Raw genomic sequence first — 18576 nt, forward strand, 5'->3', positions numbered from 1 at the left:
CTCCATGTAGGGAGTCCGACGTGGGACTCGATCCTGGGTCTCCAGGATCACGCCCTGGGCTGAAGGCAGCTCTAAACCGCTGAGCCCCCTGGGCTGCCCCTGTTAATGATGTTTAAATGTCTACTCAGCAGTGTTGCGTATATTCTCATTGTTGTGCCACAGACATTCAGTACTTTTTATCTTACAGACCTGACAGTCCATACTCATTGTTAAGCCGTGACTCTCCTTTCCCCTGTTCCAAAGGCTGGAAACCACCATTCTAGTCGATGTTTCTGTTAATTTGACCACCTTAGACATCTCATATAAATGTTGCCTATTTGGGTTACTTCACTCAGCATAATGCCCTCAAAGTTCCTCCATGTTCTGGCATTTGACAGGATTTATTTCCTTTGTAAAGTTGGATGGGTGCGTGTGTGATATTTTATTTATTTATTCATTTGTCCATAGACATTTTAATTGCTTACCCCTGGACTATTGCGAATAGTGTTGCCGTGAATGGGACTGAAAACATCTTTGGGATCCTGCTCTCAGTTCTTCTGGATGAATACCTAGAAGTGGGATTGCTGGATCATTTGGTAGTTCTACTTTCAATTTTTGAGGGACTACCTTACTGCTTTGCAGGTGGCTTTATGATTTTACAACACTTTACACACCCCTCCATATTCTCACCAACACTTACTATTTTCTGTTTATTTGCTTACAGCCATTATAATGGGTATGGGGTGATCTTTCAGTGTGGCTCTGCCTTGCATTTCTCTAATGATCACTGATGTTGAGCATCTCTTCATATGCTTGTTAGCCATTTGTACATTTCTTTGGAGAAGTGTGTATTCAAGTCCTTGGCCATTTTAAAATTGAGTTATTTGGGGACGCCCAAATGTGGCTCTGCGGTTGGGTGGCTGCCTTCGACTCAGGTTGTGATCCAGGGATCCGGGATTGAGTCCCGCATCAGGCTCCTGCAAAGAGCCTGCTTCTCCCTCTGCCTACATCGCTGCTTCTCTCTCTCTCTCTCTCTCTGTTTCTCATGAATAAATAAATCTTTTTAAAAATTTGAGTTATTTGATTTTTTATTACCAAGTTATAGTAGTTTAAAAAAGTATATTCTGGGGATCCCTGGGTGGCGCAGCGGTTTGGCGCCTGCCTTTGGCCCAGGGCGCGATCCTGGAGACCCGGGATCGAATCCCATATCGGGCTCCTGGTGCATGGAGCCTGCTTCTCCCTCTGCCTGTGTCTCTGCTTCTCTCTCTCTCTGTGACTATCATAAGTAAATAAATTAAAAAAAAAAAGTATATTCTGGATATTTGTCCATTATCAGATAGATGATTTGCAAACATTTTCTCTCATTGTACAAATTGCCTTTTCAGTTTTGTCAATTGTATCGCTTGATGCAAAAAGTTCTTAAATTTGGGATGCTTGGGTGGCTCATTGGTTGAATGCCTGCCTTTGGCTCAAGGTGTGATTCCGGAGTCCCAGAATCTACTGCCACATCGGGCTCCCTGCATAGAGCCTGCTTCTCCCACTGCCTGTGTCTCTGCCTCTCTTTCTGTGTGTCTCTCATGAATAAATAAATAAAATCTAATAGAAAAAAAGTTCTTAAGGTTGATGAAGTCTCACTTGTTCTATTGCATTTTGTTGCATTTTTTTGGTGTCATATCCAAGAAATCGTTGCCAAATCCACTGTCATGCAGCTTTATAGTTTATGTAGGTTTGGGTATTCCACTTAGGCCTTTAATCCCCTTCTAGTGACTTTTAGTATGTGGTGGAAGGTAATAAGGGTCTACCTTTATTCTTCTCCATGTGGCTCTCCAGTTTTCCCAGCACTGTTTGTTGAAGATGCTTAAATCCCCTTTTATGAACACTTTCTTCATATGGTCTTGCAGGATGGTTAGCAGGCAGGCAGAGTTTCTCAAAACTCATCCACATATTTGGGCATTCATATGAGTAGAAGGGCTACTGTAATATTGATGTGCAGCCTGTTAGCATGAGTTTCTTTTGTCCTTTTGAGAGAGACAGAGAGAGACAGAGAGTGCATGTACATGTGAGTCGGGAGATGGGGAGGCAGGAAGGGAGAGAGAGAATCTTAAGCAGGTTCCATACCTAGCATGGAGCCTGAAGTGGGTCTCCATCTCACAAGCCTCAGATCACGACCTGAGCTGAATCCAAGAGTCGGGTGCTTAAAGGACTGAGCTCTTAGCATTCTGTTTATATAGATATTATGTTAATTACACAAAAGCTGTCTTCAAGTAACTTAGTCAACTTTACTCACATAAAATACAACGAAAGACCTAGTTTCAGCTATGACTTAATTTTGTTTTGTTTTGTTTTTGTTACAAAAACTAACCCGTTTATTATAGGCTAGCGATGTTTCAAATGGTGGAGCTTCTACTGGTGTTTCAGTCTTCTGAAGGCCAATGTTACTGTGACGGCAGAAGTTACTGTGGGTCAGGCATCCCCAGTTTTCCCCATTTTCATGCAGGAACCATAAGGCCAGACCCCCACAGCTCATCTTTTCATCTTGGTTTTGCCACAGAATGAGCAAGTATACTTGGTATGTTGGCATATTTCAATCTTCTCTACCATTTTGCTGAGGGAGGCATCACCAGGGGTCCTGTGTTTACCAACAATTCTGACCTCCCTGATGTGTTTAGCCATGTTGCCACAAACTAGGTCTGAGCCCAGAGAGTTGTGATTTAATTTTGATGCTGTAAAATCTAGTGCTGAACACTGCGCTTCAGCGGATGGTATCTTTATGGAGATGTGTCCATTTTAAGTTGTCTACTTTAATGACATACAATTGTTTATAGGATAATCATTTTTCTCTTTGTAAGGCTAGGCATAACATCCCTCTTTTATTTCTGAACATAATTATTTGGGTCTTCTCTCTCTTCTTTATAGCAAATTTAACAAAAATCGTCACTTTCACTGATTTTTTTTCAAGGAACCAGATTTGGGGTTCATTGTCTTCTTTCATGTTTCTCTATCCCTGGTTTAATTCATTTCTAGTCTATCTTTGTTATTTCCTTCCTTCTGCTTTGAGATCTTCTTTTTTAGTATAGGCCTTTATATTATATAAACTCCAGGATTTCCCCATAAGTGCTGCTTTAGAGCTTCCCTTAGTTTTCATCTGTTGTGTCTTTTTTTTTTTTTTTTGAGATTTTACTTATTTGAGAGAGAAACAGAGAGAGAGAGAGAGAGAGAGTGCACAAGTAGTGGAGAGGGAGAAGTAGGCTGCTCATTGAGCAGGGAGCCCGATGTGGGGCTCAATCCCAGGACCCTGGATCATGACCAGAGCAGCTGCTTAACCGACTGAGCCACCCAAGCTCCCCTGTGTCTTTATTTTTATTCTTTCAAAGTACTTTCTAATTTTTCACCTGATTTCTTTAAAGATTTTATTTCCTTGTGAGAGAGAGCAAGAGAGTGAGAGAGAGAGCAGGAAGGAGGGGCAGAGAGAGAGAGAGAGAGAATCCTAAGCAGACTCTGTGTAGAGCCTGAAACATGGCTTGATCTCACAACCCCAAGACCATGACCTGAGCCAAAATCAAGAGTCAGATACTTAACCTACTGCACCATTCAGGTGCCCTTGATTTTTAATTTTATTCTGTTGTTTGGAAAATATACTTTGTGTCATTTCTATCATTTTAAACTGATTAAAGGTTTTTAATGGACTGGCTTGTAGTCTGTTCTGGAGAATGTTCCATGTGTGGTTAAGAATACCCACTCTGCTTGTTGGTGGTTATTGGGTTCTATAGATGTCTGCTGAGTCTAGTTGGTTTATAGTGTTGTTCAGATCTTCTATTTCCTCATTGTCTTTTTTGCCTCATTGTTCTGTTATTGAAGCTTGGATATTGAAGTCCTTGACTATTACTGTTGAATTCTCTATTTCTCCCTTCTTGTCTGTCACCTTTCATTTCATGTATATTGGTGCTCTGTGTTTAGATGCGTCTATGTTTACACTTGCTGTATCTTCCTGATGGATTAACCCTTTTATCTTAGAAGATGTCCTTTTAAAAATCTCTAGTAAAATTCTTCTTTTCAGTTCCATTTTGTCTTTTATTGGTACAGTCCCGCTTTCTTGAGGCTTGCGTGTTGTGTCATTATCCATCTTCGTACTTCCAACCTATTCTTCTGTTTATTTTTTTTACTTTTTATTTTTTTATATTCTTCTGTTTAAATCTAAAATATATCTCCCTCTATATATAGTTGGTTCCTGTTTTGCTTTTCCCTAATCTATTCTGACCATCCTTGCCTTTAATTGGATTGTTTAATACATTTAATGTTACTATTGATATAGATGAATTAAATCTGTCACTTTACTTTTTGTTTTCTACATGTCTCATGTTGTTTTCCTTCTACCCCTCCTTTATTGCTTTCTTTTTGCATCAGATAAGTATTTCCCAATGTAGCTTTTTAATTTCCTTAATGATTTTCTCACTATTCATTTCTTTGAGTTATTTTCTGAGTGTTGCTCTAGGTGTTAGCCTGTATATCTTACCTTATCAGAAACAGCTTCAGACTTATGTGACCTCAACTCCAGTGGGATGTAGAAAAAAAATTTTTTTAAGATTTGATTTATTTATTCGAGAGAGAGAGAGAGAGAGAGAGAGTGAGAGAGAGAAGCAGAGACACAGGCAGAGGAAGAAGCAGGCTTCATGCAGGGAGCCTGATGTGGGACTTGATCCCGGGACTCTAGGATCACACCCTGAGCGGAAGGCAGGCACTAAACCTCTGAGCCACCCAGGGATCCCCTAGATGTAGAAATGTTACTCCTGTGCAGCTATTTTCTATTTTTACCCCTTTTTGTGATTATATATATATATATCTCATGACCTAAGCCAAAAGCAACAGTTGGATGCTTAACCAACTGTACCACCCAGGAGCCGCAACAATTTTTTTTTTTTAAATCAGTTAGGAGGGGAGAGGAAATGCGCATTTAAACTTTCATAATTACTTATCTTGTCTCATTATTGTTTCATGTGAATGTGTACTTGCTTTCAGCCTGAAGAACATGTTTTAGTATTTCTTGTAAGGTGGGTGTGCTAGCAACAATTCTCTGTTTTTTGTTTATCTGAGAATGTCTTTACTTTGCCTTCATTTTTGTAAGACAGCTTTACTGGCTGTAGAACTTTTGGTTGACAGTTGTTTTCTGTGATCCCTTTGAATGTTTTCATTTCACTGTAACCTGGTCTCCATTGTTTATGATGTGGTGTCAGCTGTGAATATTATTTGGATTCTCTTGAAATTGTTTTTCTCTTCCTGCTTTCATAATTTTCTCCTTGTCTTTGGCATTCAGCATTTTGAATATGATGTGTGGATTTGTGGATCTGTTTGTATGTATCCTATTTTGTGTTTCCTGAGCTTCTTGGATGTGTGGATTGTTTGTCAACAAATTTTGAAAAATTTTCAGTCATTTTTCTACAAATGTTTTTCTGCTACTTTCTCTCTCCTCTACTGGTACTTCTATTATGCATGAGCTGTTGCACTTAGGAGATCCCATTATTCTCTGAGGCTCTGTTCACTTTTTTTTTTTTTTCATTCTAATTACTTTCCATTCTTTGGATTTCGTAGTTCCTATTGATCTATCATCGAGTGTGCTAATTCCTTCTTCCACTTACTCACATTTACCATTGATTTTTAATTTTAGTTACTGTCTTTTTCAAGTCCAGAATTTCCAACTGATTTTATAAATCATTTTATCTCTTAATTAATATTTCTATTTGATGTGACACTCATCATGCCTTCCTTCCTTTCCTTAATCATGGTTTTCTCTAGTTTTTAAAATATATTTACAAAGGTTACTTTGAAGTCTTTGTTAAATATGATGATATCTGGTTGCTTTCACAAGCAGTTTCTGTTTCTGGGGTTTTGTTTTGCTTTGCCCTCTAGTGGGGGTCATTCTTTCCTATTCTTTTATGTATTATATTTTGTTGTTGTTGAAAATTGGGTATTTTAGATAATATATTTTAGCAAATCCGACTAGTGGTTAACCACCCACCCTCACCTCACGGTTGTTATTGTTATTTGCTTGTTTAATTGTTTAGTGGCTGCAGAATTATGCTAGTAAAGTGCCTCCACACCTCTGGTGTTACACCTGGAGGGGGAGCAGCCTTGAGGATGCCACCTTTGTGCTGACAGATGTTTGGGCAGGGCTCTCAGTCTCTTTCTCTAACAACACCCAGTTGTTAAACTGCACAAATTCAAGGCTGATTATTGTTTTCAGCAATTCCTCAGGGAACAGATTGCTTTACAGTGGAATCCAATCAAATCCAAGTGTCTTTGTAGGGATAGTGCCTGAGGTCAGTGTTTGAGATTTTGTCCAACCTAGGGAAGTCTATTCACTTGTGTCTTTCCCTGTTTCACTCCAGCAAGTAAGCCCATCTACAGTGTGGCTTTTGGTTCTGTCCCATAGGGTCTGTCAATGGGTCTGTCAATCTACTAAGAAATGTCTTCCACAAGAAATCCACCATTTTTGAGAGCTCCCTGAAGCTTGCATCTCTCTCTATTCTGTTGCAAATGAAGTCAGTTCCCTTAGTGGGGAGTTGATGGCCTCTCTTTGTGGCCTGTTCTCCCTCCTGGGGGAAATCCTGGAGCCAAAGCTCTGGTGTTGGGGGTGATGACAATGATGGGCTGCTTCTCTGTGAGTGACACCCCCACTGCAGCAGCTGAATGCTCAGTGGATCAGGAGGCAGCAGCCCCAGGTCACCTCAGCTTGCCAGTCCTGGTGGGAATTCCTTGCGCATGAGCTATCCCAGAGGAAAGTGGGTCCCGTATTCTCAGCCCTGCCATGTGCAACACAGCATCTGTCCCACCAGTAGGACCTGAGAAGACAGTTCCCACCTCTTAGCTACCCTCACAAGGGACTTAGTCTCAGCAACAGGTAGCTGGGGGCAAGATGGCAAGAGCTTGAGTTTGTCTCTGCCAGGAAGATAGCCTTATGGCTAGGATCTGGAGGAGAGAGAACCCTGAGTTCTTGTCTGTACCAGACAAGAGTGGAGTTTCCATCTTGCTGAGCTGCAAGGGGAGGGAGTCAGTGAGGGTACTGGTTCAAATACCACAGACTCCATGTAGTTCTTCCTGAGTTTTAGTAGATTTTCTTTGTTTTGTTTTGTTTTTTTTTTTGTTTAGTAGATTTTCTTGAATAAATCTTTCTCCATTTGCTCTATGCACTTAGATTCCAGAAAATTTGGGTGGTTGTTTTAAAAACAATTTTCACTGGTTTTTTTATTTTATTTTATTTTATTTTATTTTATTTTATTTTATTTATTTATGATAGTCACAGAGAGAGAGAGGCAGAGACACAGGCAGAGGGAGAAGCAGGCTCCATGCAGGAAGCCCAATGTGGAACTCAGTCTCAGAACTCCGGGATCATCCCCTGAGCTGAAGGCAGATGCTCCACCACTGAGCCACTCAGGCAGTCCAATAGATTTTTTTTTTTTTTTTGACAGTCATACATTCCTTTCATTCCTGAATGCATGCCCCTTTGCAATGTGGCTGCAACTTCTCCCATCAAGCTGGGTCTTCTTTTTGAGTTGATGAAAATGTTTTAAAATTCATGGTGGTGATAGTCACCCTTATCTGTGAATATGCTAAAGGACATTGAATTGAACACATGTTGTGGGTGAATTGCATTGTACGCGAATTACATCTCAATAAACCTGTTTAAAAATTTTGTGTAGGGGGCAGCCCCGGTGGCGCAGCGGTTTAGTGCTGCCTGCAGCCCAGGGCGTGATCCTGGAGACCTGGATCGAGTCCCACATCGGGCTTTCTGCATGGAGCCTACTTCTACCTCTGCCTGTGCCTCTGACTCTCCTTCTCTCTCTGTGTCTCAATGAATAAATAAATAAAAAATCATTAAAAAAATTTTTTGTGTAGGGGCCCCTGGCTCAGTCAGTACAGCATGTGACTCAATCTCTTAATCTGAACCCCACACTGGGTGTAGAGATTACTTAAAAATAGATGTCCACTGTTGGGGTGCCTGGGTGGCTCAGTTAGGTGAGCATCTGACTCTTAATTTCAGCTCAGGTCATGATCTCAGATTTCAGGAGATCTTAGGGTTGTGGGATCAAGCCCTACATCCAGCTCCATGCTCAGCAGGGAGTCTGCTTTTCTCCCTCTGCAAAACTGTCTCAAATAAATACATAAATAAATCAATCTTTTTTTTTAAATAAATCTTTAAAAAAAACCAAATTCTGTAAAAATATCTTTTAAAAAGTAAGTAAAAATAAAGATTCTGTGTAAAGAAATCAGTTATGTTGAGTTTAACTTTTTTTTTACTATTTTTTTCAAGGAAGCTTGAAAAAAAGGTTTTATTTTATTTTTTAAGATTTTATTTATTTATTCATAGACACAGAGAGAGAGAGAGAGGCAGAGACACAGGCAGAGGGAGAAGCAGGCTCCATGCAGGAATCCCGACGTGGGACTCGATCCCGGGTCTCCAGGATCACGCCCCGGGCCAAAGGCAGGTGCCAAACCGTTGCGCCACCCAGGGATCCCTCACTGGTTTCTCTGAGGCGTGAATCCACAGAGCATCTTACGCTGTTGTGCCAGACGTGAGTGAAACTGCCTTGAATGTTTTCTTTTGACAAGTGTAAATGCAGATAAACCATAGAGGGCAGGCCATACAGCTTCAGTTGGTTGCTTAGTGTTTAATGGCCCGATGCATGGCAAGGTCCTGATTAGTTATCTGGGGTAACTACTTTTCTAATTTTGGATGCCAATTCTAGTTGCTTCCCACATATTGACCTGGAAGCCAGTTTTACGAATGTGGAGGTTGAAGCATGGAGAGATGAAAGGACATGTGGAAGGTTCCATAGCCTTGACAGATTCGAGATTTGAACCTAGGCAATGAAGTCTGTACTTCCACACAATCCTGCCTTTCTTCAAGGGTTAGGGGTTTGGGTTCCATTTGTTAAAAAAGAGACAGCAGGCCTACGTCACCAAACCAAGACTTAATACCTAACTTAATTCCAGTTTCAACCTCTCCCAGGAGTGGAAACTTAAACCAGTCAATCTGGCATTAGCTGGTCAGCACTACAGAAGGCGTCTGCCTCACAGACCTCTGCCATCTCCCAAAGGAACGAGACCTTGCCTAAACCAATCCACTCTTTGCTACTGCTGTCCCCTTCTAACTATAAAAGTCTTTTATATTGTACATCACTACGGATCTCCTTACTGTATGCTAGCTGGGATGCTGCTGTGTCACTCATGAATTGTTGAATAAAGCCAATAAGATCTTTAAAACTTACTTGTTAAATTTTGTTTTTTAACACCTTATAACTTAGGGTAAATGTCCATCACAGTGAGTAAGCGAAGCACGTGTCCTTCAGGGACAGCAAGACCAGAAGGCTCTGATAAGGGGGAAATGGTTTGGGACAGAAAAACAAAGAAATGAACCAAGCTAATCATTCCTCCCTCCTCTGATGCAGTGAATTAGACCCTGCACTGTTGCCAACACAATACTGAGGAATGATACAATAGAATGGGTAATCATTGGCTTATCTTGTGAGTTGAATAAACACTTGAAATTCTACCCCTCCCATTCCTTTCATAAGAGGTGGCATAACTTTGTCAGGTAAACTAGGTTTTCTATGTTCTCAATAGCCTTGGACAAGCCCAGTAGCCTCTCTGCGCCTCAGCTTCCTCATTTTGAAATGAGGATATTGTACAAAGTAGGGATAATGGTTGGCTCAGAGCCAGAGCCCAGGAAACCTGGAGATGGACGGGAAGTCTCCTCCACACCTGGACCCAGGTGAGAGGGAGGTGAGGAGAGGCTGGGGAGACTCACCAGCACCCAGGCCACACAGTGTGGGGAGCAGCAGCAGCCACAGCAGCAGGTGTGACTTGGCCATGTCACCTCCACAGCCTGGATACCTTGCTTGGGTGGGGGCCCTTATACCTGACCAGGGATGTGTGGGGACAGGGTGTATGGGAGGCCCAGGGACCTCAGTGTTTGCCTTTGTCCTGGAGAGCCCTCCAGGCACTTTGATCCCTACCTCTTCTGAGCAGTGACGCTCTCCCAGCCCACCCACCATCTCCTGCCTGCTGCCTGGTTCCTGCTGCCTCTCTCTTCCTGCTGTCAGTCCCATGGGCATGGTCTCTTGGCGGCCTGTAAGCAGGGGGCTTTGGAGTGTCCACATGTGACCCCATGTCTCTGGGCTGTTGGGGGTGGAAAGAGAGGCAGCTCAGGGTAGCCAGAATGAGCCCCCTCCCCTGCCTCCCCAGCCCCTAAGCCTCCTCCACTCCTGAGCAATGCACTTAAGAGCTTCCTGCCCTGCTCTGGAGGGGCAATCCCGGGATACTCCTGGACCTCCTACCTGCCACCCTCTCCTTCCCCTTTCCCCAGAGATTCTATGGACACGTGATTGTCATTCCTCAGAGGAACGTTTCCATGAAACCAACCAACCCCACAAGTGCCCAAGAGTCTGGGACAAGAATGTGGGGACACGATTTCCAGAGTGGCTCCTGAGTAGCCCAGACCAGCCATGCTGCTTGTGGCACCTCAGCACCCCATCCAGGGTAGGGGTGGGGCACAGCTGGAGGTTTAGGAGAAAGAATGTGTCCTTGGCAGGGGTAGATGCTGCAGGGTGGGACCCACTGGCGGGGCACACCTGGGGACAAGCTCAGACTCACCAAGGGGCAGACGCTTCTCTACTGTGCAAGGAGTAGAGCCTTAGCTCCTTGTCACCACCTGGGGATCAGTGTATCTGCTGACTGAGTGGAGGCTGCCAGCATCCGTGCTCCAGGAAGCTCCCCTGATACTCATGGGGATGGCAGGGCGGGGGTTAGTGCCCCTGCACACAGGCTGGTCTGGTGACACGCTGGAGGGCACCCAGAGATTCATGTAGTCTGTTGGCTCAAGAGCTTGTCAGTACGAGAAAGTCAGTTGCCATGAGGGGAGCCTGTGTCAATGTGGGAGGAAAGCCTAGAAGCAGGGTGGCTGGGTCTGATCAGGAAGCTGGAACTGGAATGTGCTAAAGGTTTACTAAGTGTGCAACAACTGAGCCGGCTGGATGCCCCTGGTTTGGATACAGACAGCGATGAGGGAGCCGCAGAGCAGGGTCTGTGGACGGCTGGCCCCTGGGTACACTGGTCAAGGTAGCCTCACAGCTGTAACAAAGATCCCTCGAGGCCCGTGGCTTCCCATGAGATATGTCTCACTCCCATCCCAGGGCAGACAGGTTGCCCTGTCCCAGGGCAGACAGACTGGGGTTCATAAGGTCCCTCAGGGGCCTGGGCTCCTCTCTCTGCCTGCCTGCCATCCCCCAGGGCTGGAGCCCTGCCCTGGATCCTCTGTCACTGGCTGGCAGGGCACAGAGAGGAAGCCTGGAAGATAGGAGGGAGGTTCGAGGGCCATTCCCGGGAGGGGTGTCCTTCATTTGTGCCATCAGCTCACTGTCCAGAACCAGGCCCAGGTTCCTGCTGACCCCCATGGCAGGCTGGCAGATGTAGCGTTCCCGTGTCCCCGGGGGAAGGGGAATGGAGTGGGACACACGGCATGCTCTCCCATCCAGCCCAGCCAACACAGAGCTGTGTGTTTCCTGGGGTTTGCTGTATAGCGGCTCTGTGGCTCCCATCAAATCCTCGAAGAGGGGTCGGCTTCTCCCCACTGCTGAGCTGTGTCATCCAAGAGCATAAAATAAAGAAACCCGGAGAGCCAGCCAGCCATTCCAGAGAGCCCTGGCGCTGGAGGCAAAGGAGGAATTCAGCCTCATGGTCCCTGGATGGGTCTCTGGTTCCCATCGCTCCAAACACAACTGTCACCATGAACTCTGAGCAAAGTTGGGCTTTTCAAGGGACACGGACATTGAGACAGCCGGCACAGATCAGTCTCCTGACCTGCTGGCACATCTATTTCTCACTGTAAGTGAAGAAAGAGTTATTCTGGGAAAAACCAACAAACCAACCAACCAACCAACCAACCAACCAACCAACTAACCAACCAACGCAAACACTGTTGGCTTCCCAAGGTCTGGAGCTTCGTGAACTTGAGTTTGTTGATGCGATGGCTCCCCTACGGGTGCGTGGACGGTGGATAGTTCTGCGGGACAGTCTCTCCTGCCCATGCTCTTTCCACTCGTGCTTCCTGCCTAGCAGTATGTCCGCAGCTGGCCTTGGTCCCCATGGGGCCAGTCTGTTCTTGCCTGCCCGCAGCAGGAAAGTGGCTTCACACATGCCTGAGTGGCTCATTCTGTTAAGCCTCTATCTGAGTTCCACTCAAGTCATGGTCTCTGGGTCCTGGGAAGGAGTCCTGACTGTCTCTCCACACTCAGCAGGGAATCTGCTTGTTCTTCTCCCTTGCCCCTTCTCCCACTTGTTCTGTCTCTCAAAACACATAAATGAAATTAAAAACAAACAGACCAAGCAACCAGAAGGTTGCCTTGCCACCCTCCTGGCATTAGAAGGCCCCAGGACCCCCTCACTCGACCCCTGGGTCCAGGGTGACATCTACCCCAAAGTGAATCAATCCACAGACCTGGTGGAGACAACTGGAGTTTGAATTGGGAGATCAGAGCTGCATTCCTGGGGCAGCAGAGAAGCAAAGGTGTGAAGAGTGGTCCATTCATGGTGCATGCGACAGGATTCTGGACTCTTGAGCTCAGTGGCCTGGAGCAAAAAAGCCACTCTTCCCAGGCTCAAGGATGGCTTAGGAAAAGCAGGCAGAGCCAAGTGTTGGTGGGGATGTGGAGAACGCACCCCCCCCCCCCCCCAGTGCATTACTGGTGGGAAGGGGAGGAGGCACATTGGCTGGAAAAGCAGTATGTGCAAAACAGTTCTTCAGAAAGTCCTCAGTGTACTTCCTGCCACCGAGTGATGTACTTACAAATTGTAAAAATAGTGTTTGTGTATATTTAATTTTGAAGAATGGAGGGCAGGAAGGAGACAGAGAGAGAGAGAGAGAGAGAGAGAGAAGGGATAAAGAAGCCAGGTGGGGTGGGGCAAAGTTTGTTTTTCTCCTTTCTTTTGTAAATGGATTCATTTCTTACTGCAGTGGAGTTGCCAGACTTGGTTGTCTGTGTGACTGTGGAGAGAGATTGGCAGATTCTGGGTGGAGGGGACTGGGGGGCTGGGACAGGGGTCAGGGGTGTTGTCAGGGGTCAGTGCGGAGATCTCCGGGGTCTCCTTGGAGGGGTGCAGGTGAAGAGCCCTCTTCCTCGTCACTCCTCTGGGTCTGGGCTGTGTCTCTGGACATCCTCCTGGGGCTGCTCCCCAAGGGCCTAAGACTGCCCTCCCTCCCCAGGCCCACGACCAAGCCAATCTCTGCTCTGGACTTGACACTGTCCACTGAAGTGTGGGGCTTGGCGGTAAAACCCAGGGAGTGCCCGGCAAATGGCAGCTTGGGAGGCCTCATGGGAGCCCTTCCAGGCACTGCTCTTTTCCCCTGGGTGGGGGTGGGGGGTGTAGGGGCTTGGAGTTTAGCTCTCACCCATGCACTCATTTGACCCACTACCAGTGAGTAGTCTGGGAGGTGGGAGCACAGGGCTCACTGCCCTGGTGGACTTCATGTGCCTTGGGAGCACAGACCGGTAACCAGAGCGGGGCACTGCCCTGGAAGAGGGGAGATCTGGGGGTTCGGGTGGGAGAGGGGAGATCTGGGGGGCGAGGTGGGCACAGGACAGCTGGGCAGGGATTTCAGGGAGTCTAGCAGTTGGGCAGTTTTTGAAGGCTGAGATTGGGTAAGTGCTGTGGGTGGAGGGAGTGGCTCCTGCAGAGACCCAAGAGGGAGAGCACTGGGGTTATTGGCTCCTGCTTGATGGAGGAGGCACCTGGGGCCCCCTTCCCAGTAGTGACTTCAGGATGGGGGTCCTCAGTGTGGGGTAATGGGTGGCCTCTGAGCCTCCAGCCCGGAGAGGGAATCCATTTCTTTCGTTTTAAGTCCCTCAGTTTGGTAATGCGTAAGGGGCTCTACCAAAGCACTCCAGTTGCCCACCATATACAACGTGTTCCGTTTTTCCGTCCCTACACCAGCAGCCTATGCCCATGTTTTGCAGATCTGAATTAAGAGCTGCCACGTACAAGGAGGCACCGTACTGGTCAATGCTGCCATCAGCGTTGTTGTTTCCGGTGACCAAGGGTCTGATGGCGGAAGAGGCCTTTGAGAAGAGCACAGAGTCTAGGTGTTAGGAGAGCTGAGTCTAGGCGCCAGCTCTGTGGACGCTCCAAGGTTAGGCCACGCCATTGGCCTTTGCCAGTAATTACTTTGGAGTAAGTATGTGTTCAGGTTCTGGTCCAGCAGAAAGAAGCCTGCTTGGGGGCTGCAGGGGTGGGTGTATGTCTCGGCAATGTGTCCTGGTTAAGAGACCGATGGGGACAGATGTCCCTATCTCCTTTTGGACATTCCCATGCAAGGATGTGATGTAGCCATTGTGTCCCAAGAAGGGAGAAACACGAGAAGCCCAGAGAAGCAGTTCAGAAGCCTGAGCTGTCTGAGGTGCCCATTTACACTTCCGGGCTCTTTTTACTGCTTATACAATTTCTAGTCAGATATTTTCTTGTGTGCAGCCCAAATCATCTTAGCCAAAGGCAGAAGCCAGCGAAGAAGGGAGTCGGGAGGAAGCAAGGGAAGAAGGAAGTCAGTGGATTCTTTCCATCCTTTCAATGTAGATTAAATTCCATATCCTCAAAGGAGGTCTCCCAGTTTGTCCCTAGTGGAGTCCATCTTCCGTCCTCTTGCCCCCATGGACATCTGTCCTTAGTGACATGTCTCAGCACTGGCGCAGTTGCATGAACTTTGGCTTGGGGGCCACAGCTTGAGCCTCAGAATGACCCTCCTGGGTTCCACACACACTCTGTCCTGCCCTTATCCTGGGATGGTAGCCCCGGGATGAACAGAGCAGAGGTCTGGGGAGCGTCTGGGAGACTCTTCTCCTGAGGGATGAGGGAGTCAGCCAGCCAGGCTTGACCCTCTGACAAAGCCTCAGAATCCCGACGAGAGGTGTGGGGACCTGAGCTCCCAAGGTGTTGGCCACTCCTCGGCCCAGCCCTGCCCCCTGGACTGAGGCCGAGTTGTAGGAAAGGAGAGAGTAGAGACATGTCCCCCTAACACGGTTGGGAGAGGCTAGGATGTCAGAGTAGCAAGAGACAGTTTGACTGTGGGGAACATTTCTCTTACCTTGTGTTCATTAATGAATTTCTGTTTGCAAAAATATGTATATCAGGATTAGTATTACTTTTTTTTAAAGAACAAGAGCAAAATTGGTTCTAATACTTATACCAGAAAGAGTCAGAAATAGATCAAGTAGTTGTTGGCAAAGCTTGATGCATAGGTTCCCATTCTGACACCAAGATCAGGCTTCTCTCTGTTGCCGTCCTCTGCTTTGTAGGGTTTTTTCCTGCAGCTGTGTCTCTCTCCCCATAGGAGTGACTTGTGTTAGCCAGTCCAGATGTCACAGCTCACCCGGCTCTGTCGAGGCAGGATGGGGGCTCCTCTGGTAGCCCTGCTGATGGCCAGAGGGAGCCTTTCTTCCCTGAAGCCACAGCAGACACCTCATATCTCATTGTTCAAACTGGGGTGGAGGCCCATCCTCGAGCCCATGCGTGTGGCAGGTGGTGGGATACACTGACTGGCTGTCCACAGGTGGAATCACCTTCAGATGGCTGAAAAGAGGGAGGGTCAGCGTCCTGAAAGTTTGGCAGTGACATGGATAGGGGAGCAGATAGTGGGAGGAAACACTGAGAACCATGTGACAGGGTTCCTGCAGGAAATCCATGAGCAGTGGGCACGTTAAATGGGGAAGGCCCCCGGGGCCCCAATTTCAGAGCGGGCTCTGCTAACTGGGAAGTAGGTCCCTGTCAGCCTCCAGCAGTGAGTCCAGGCTGGGCCTTGTGGCCCACTCAGGTTTCTGGTCTTAGAACTGTGAGGTCCTAAGTGGGTATTGTTTCCAGCCAGTTTGTGATCTGGTCGATGGAATAGAACACTAATGAAATAGAGACCCATCTTTTCCTAAAACAGAGACTCTCTTATGCCTGTTGCTCTTTTCCGAGTTAGAGAACAGGGCTTTAACTCTTCCCTGTCTGCATAAGTTTCATTTTATGTACTACCATAGTCTGTACTCATTGCCCCAGTGATGGATTACTTTCAAGTGTTTGGAAGAGGAACAATGTCTCAAAGAATCCCCTTCACATCTGTGTTTGTGGGCTTGTTAGGACTTTTTTTTTTTTTTGTTAGGACTTTTTTAAACTAGGTTCAGTCTAAGACTGACTGAAAGGATGGATGTCTATTGTGTATATTTTACAGTTTTTTAAAAGATTTTATTTATTCATGAGAGACAGAAAGAGAGAGAGAGAGAAAGAGAGAGAGGCAGAGACACAGGCAGAGGGAGAAGCAGGCTCCATGCAAAGAACCTGACGTGGAACTCGATCCTGGGTCTCCAGGATCACACCCTGGGCTGAAGGCGGCACTAAACTGCTGAGCCACCGAGGCTGCCCCTATTTTACAGTTTTGAAAGGCCAGTGTAAAATAGCTCTTCAAAGATGTCCTTTTGACCTTTACTCTCATGAAGGAGTGGGTGTCTTTCTTCTCCCTGGATTGTGAGCCATTCTTTCTGAATCGCAAAATGTATCTGTGCAGGTTTCCCATCATAAGCATTCTTTTTTTTTTTTTTAAGATTTTATTTATTTATTCATGAGACAGAGAGAGAGAGAGAGAGAGAGAGAGAGAGAGAGAGGCAGAGACACAGGCAGAGGGAGAAGCAAGCTCCATGCTGGGATGCAGGGAGCCTGAGGTGGGACTCGATCCGGGGTCTCCGGGATCATGCCCTGGGCTGAAGGTGGTGCTAAACCGCTGAGCACCCCCCCGGGCTGCCCTCATCATAACCATTCTTAAGTGTCCAGTTCAGTGGTGTCGAGTCCAATCACATTATTGTGTAACCATCATGATCATCCATCTCCAGAACTTGTTGGTCTTTCAAAATAAAGTCTGTATTCATCAAAAACAAATACCTCCCTTGAAACCAATTTTCCCATACATGTTAGCTAAGTAGAATTTAAATAAAAACTTCTAATCAAAGAAGAAAAAAAAAAAAGAGGGAAAAAGAAACCAATGACTCCCTAACCTCCCAGCCCCTGGCAACTACCACTGTACATCCCATCTCTATGATTTGACTACCCTCCGTGACTCCTATGAGTGGAGTCACATAGTAATTGTTTTGTGTTTGGCTTATTTCACTGAGCATCGAGCACAAGGTAGATACAGGGAGAGACTGTGATATAAAAACAGTAACATCTGAGAGCAAAGCCCTTGGTGAAGCTGGGCCCGTCTTGCGGCCTGGGAACTTGAGACACTGGTCTTGGGTAGTTCTGATGATGTTTTCTAAGACTTTGAGAAACTTCTGATCTCTCCTCTGTGTCATTATCTAAGATATCACTCAAGTGGTGGCAGCCTTGTGGTCAGGAGTCTGACCTCAGCTTTGATCGGGAACATCAATGAGAGGTTTGTGAGTCAGTTCTCCCCATCTGATCTGTTCAGTTGTCCAGAGTGCTGCATTCAGGAGCTTCTATCCAAAACACAAAGCAGGTATGCCCATCATTTCTCAACCACTGGTCAGGTTCCAGCGTCAGCAGGCTATCCTGGCACTGGAAGGAGCCCCTGGGGTCAGTTGATGCAGGAAGTGTACCTGTAACAAGTAGTTTAGAAGGTATCCAGGGAGGTGCATCCACAAAGTGAGAGGAAGCTATATCATGTGGAGCTCTTTCCAGTCATCCATCCATCCATGCATCCAACCAATCCAGGTATCATTCAGGTCTCCTTCCTTCACTTCTTCATTCTGCACCAACTGCATCCATCCATCCACCCACTATTAATCCTTCCCTTTATCTATCTATCCATCCATCATCTGTCCATCCATCCACCATGTATCGATTCATTTATCAAAAGGACACAAGGAAGTGATGAACATGTCCACCTTCTTGACAGCTACCATAGTGTCATTGATAGTCAAGGTTGTACACTATCAATGCATGCAGGTGAGTGTACTTTAACCATATCTTAATAAAGGTGTAAAAAAGAAAGATAATGAGTGTGCATCAGACAGTCAAAACTGATACCAGCTCAAAACATCCATCAGTAGGAGAATCAATTAATTAAGGAAACTTAACACAATGGCGTAGTTGCCCCACAGGCAACCCCGGGAACACGAAAGGAATAAATGCCTCCTGCACCCAACAACACGCATGAATCTCTCACACATTAATGCTAATCACAGTCAGCCGGACACAGAGAATGTAGCATGTCTTGTTCCATTTACTTACATTGCAAGAGTAGAGCAAATGGGCCTACAGTGTTTAAGAGCATGTGCTCAGATGATTTCTACAGAGACAAGCAAGGAGGTGTGTATCATTAAGGCCAGGCTAGTGTCATCTTCGGGGAGGAGAGGGGAGGTAAGTGGGCTTCTGGGGCGCTGGCAGGGTTCTTAGCCTGGGTTGTGGTGACATGGGTGCTTCGTTCAGAGGCAGCAACCGAGCTGTCCCTTTTGCTTTGTGCACATCCTTGAATATGTTTTACATTTTGTAACTAAGAGTGGAGCAATGCATATATACTATGCTTGTTCAGAAAGATAAAAAAGCAAGTTTTAACAGTAGTTT

This window comes from Canis aureus, chromosome 12 (assembly GCF_053574225.1).
Source record: "Canis aureus isolate CA01 chromosome 12, VMU_Caureus_v.1.0, whole genome shotgun sequence".
In the NCBI taxonomy this organism is placed as follows: domain Eukaryota; kingdom Metazoa; phylum Chordata; class Mammalia; order Carnivora; family Canidae; genus Canis; species Canis aureus.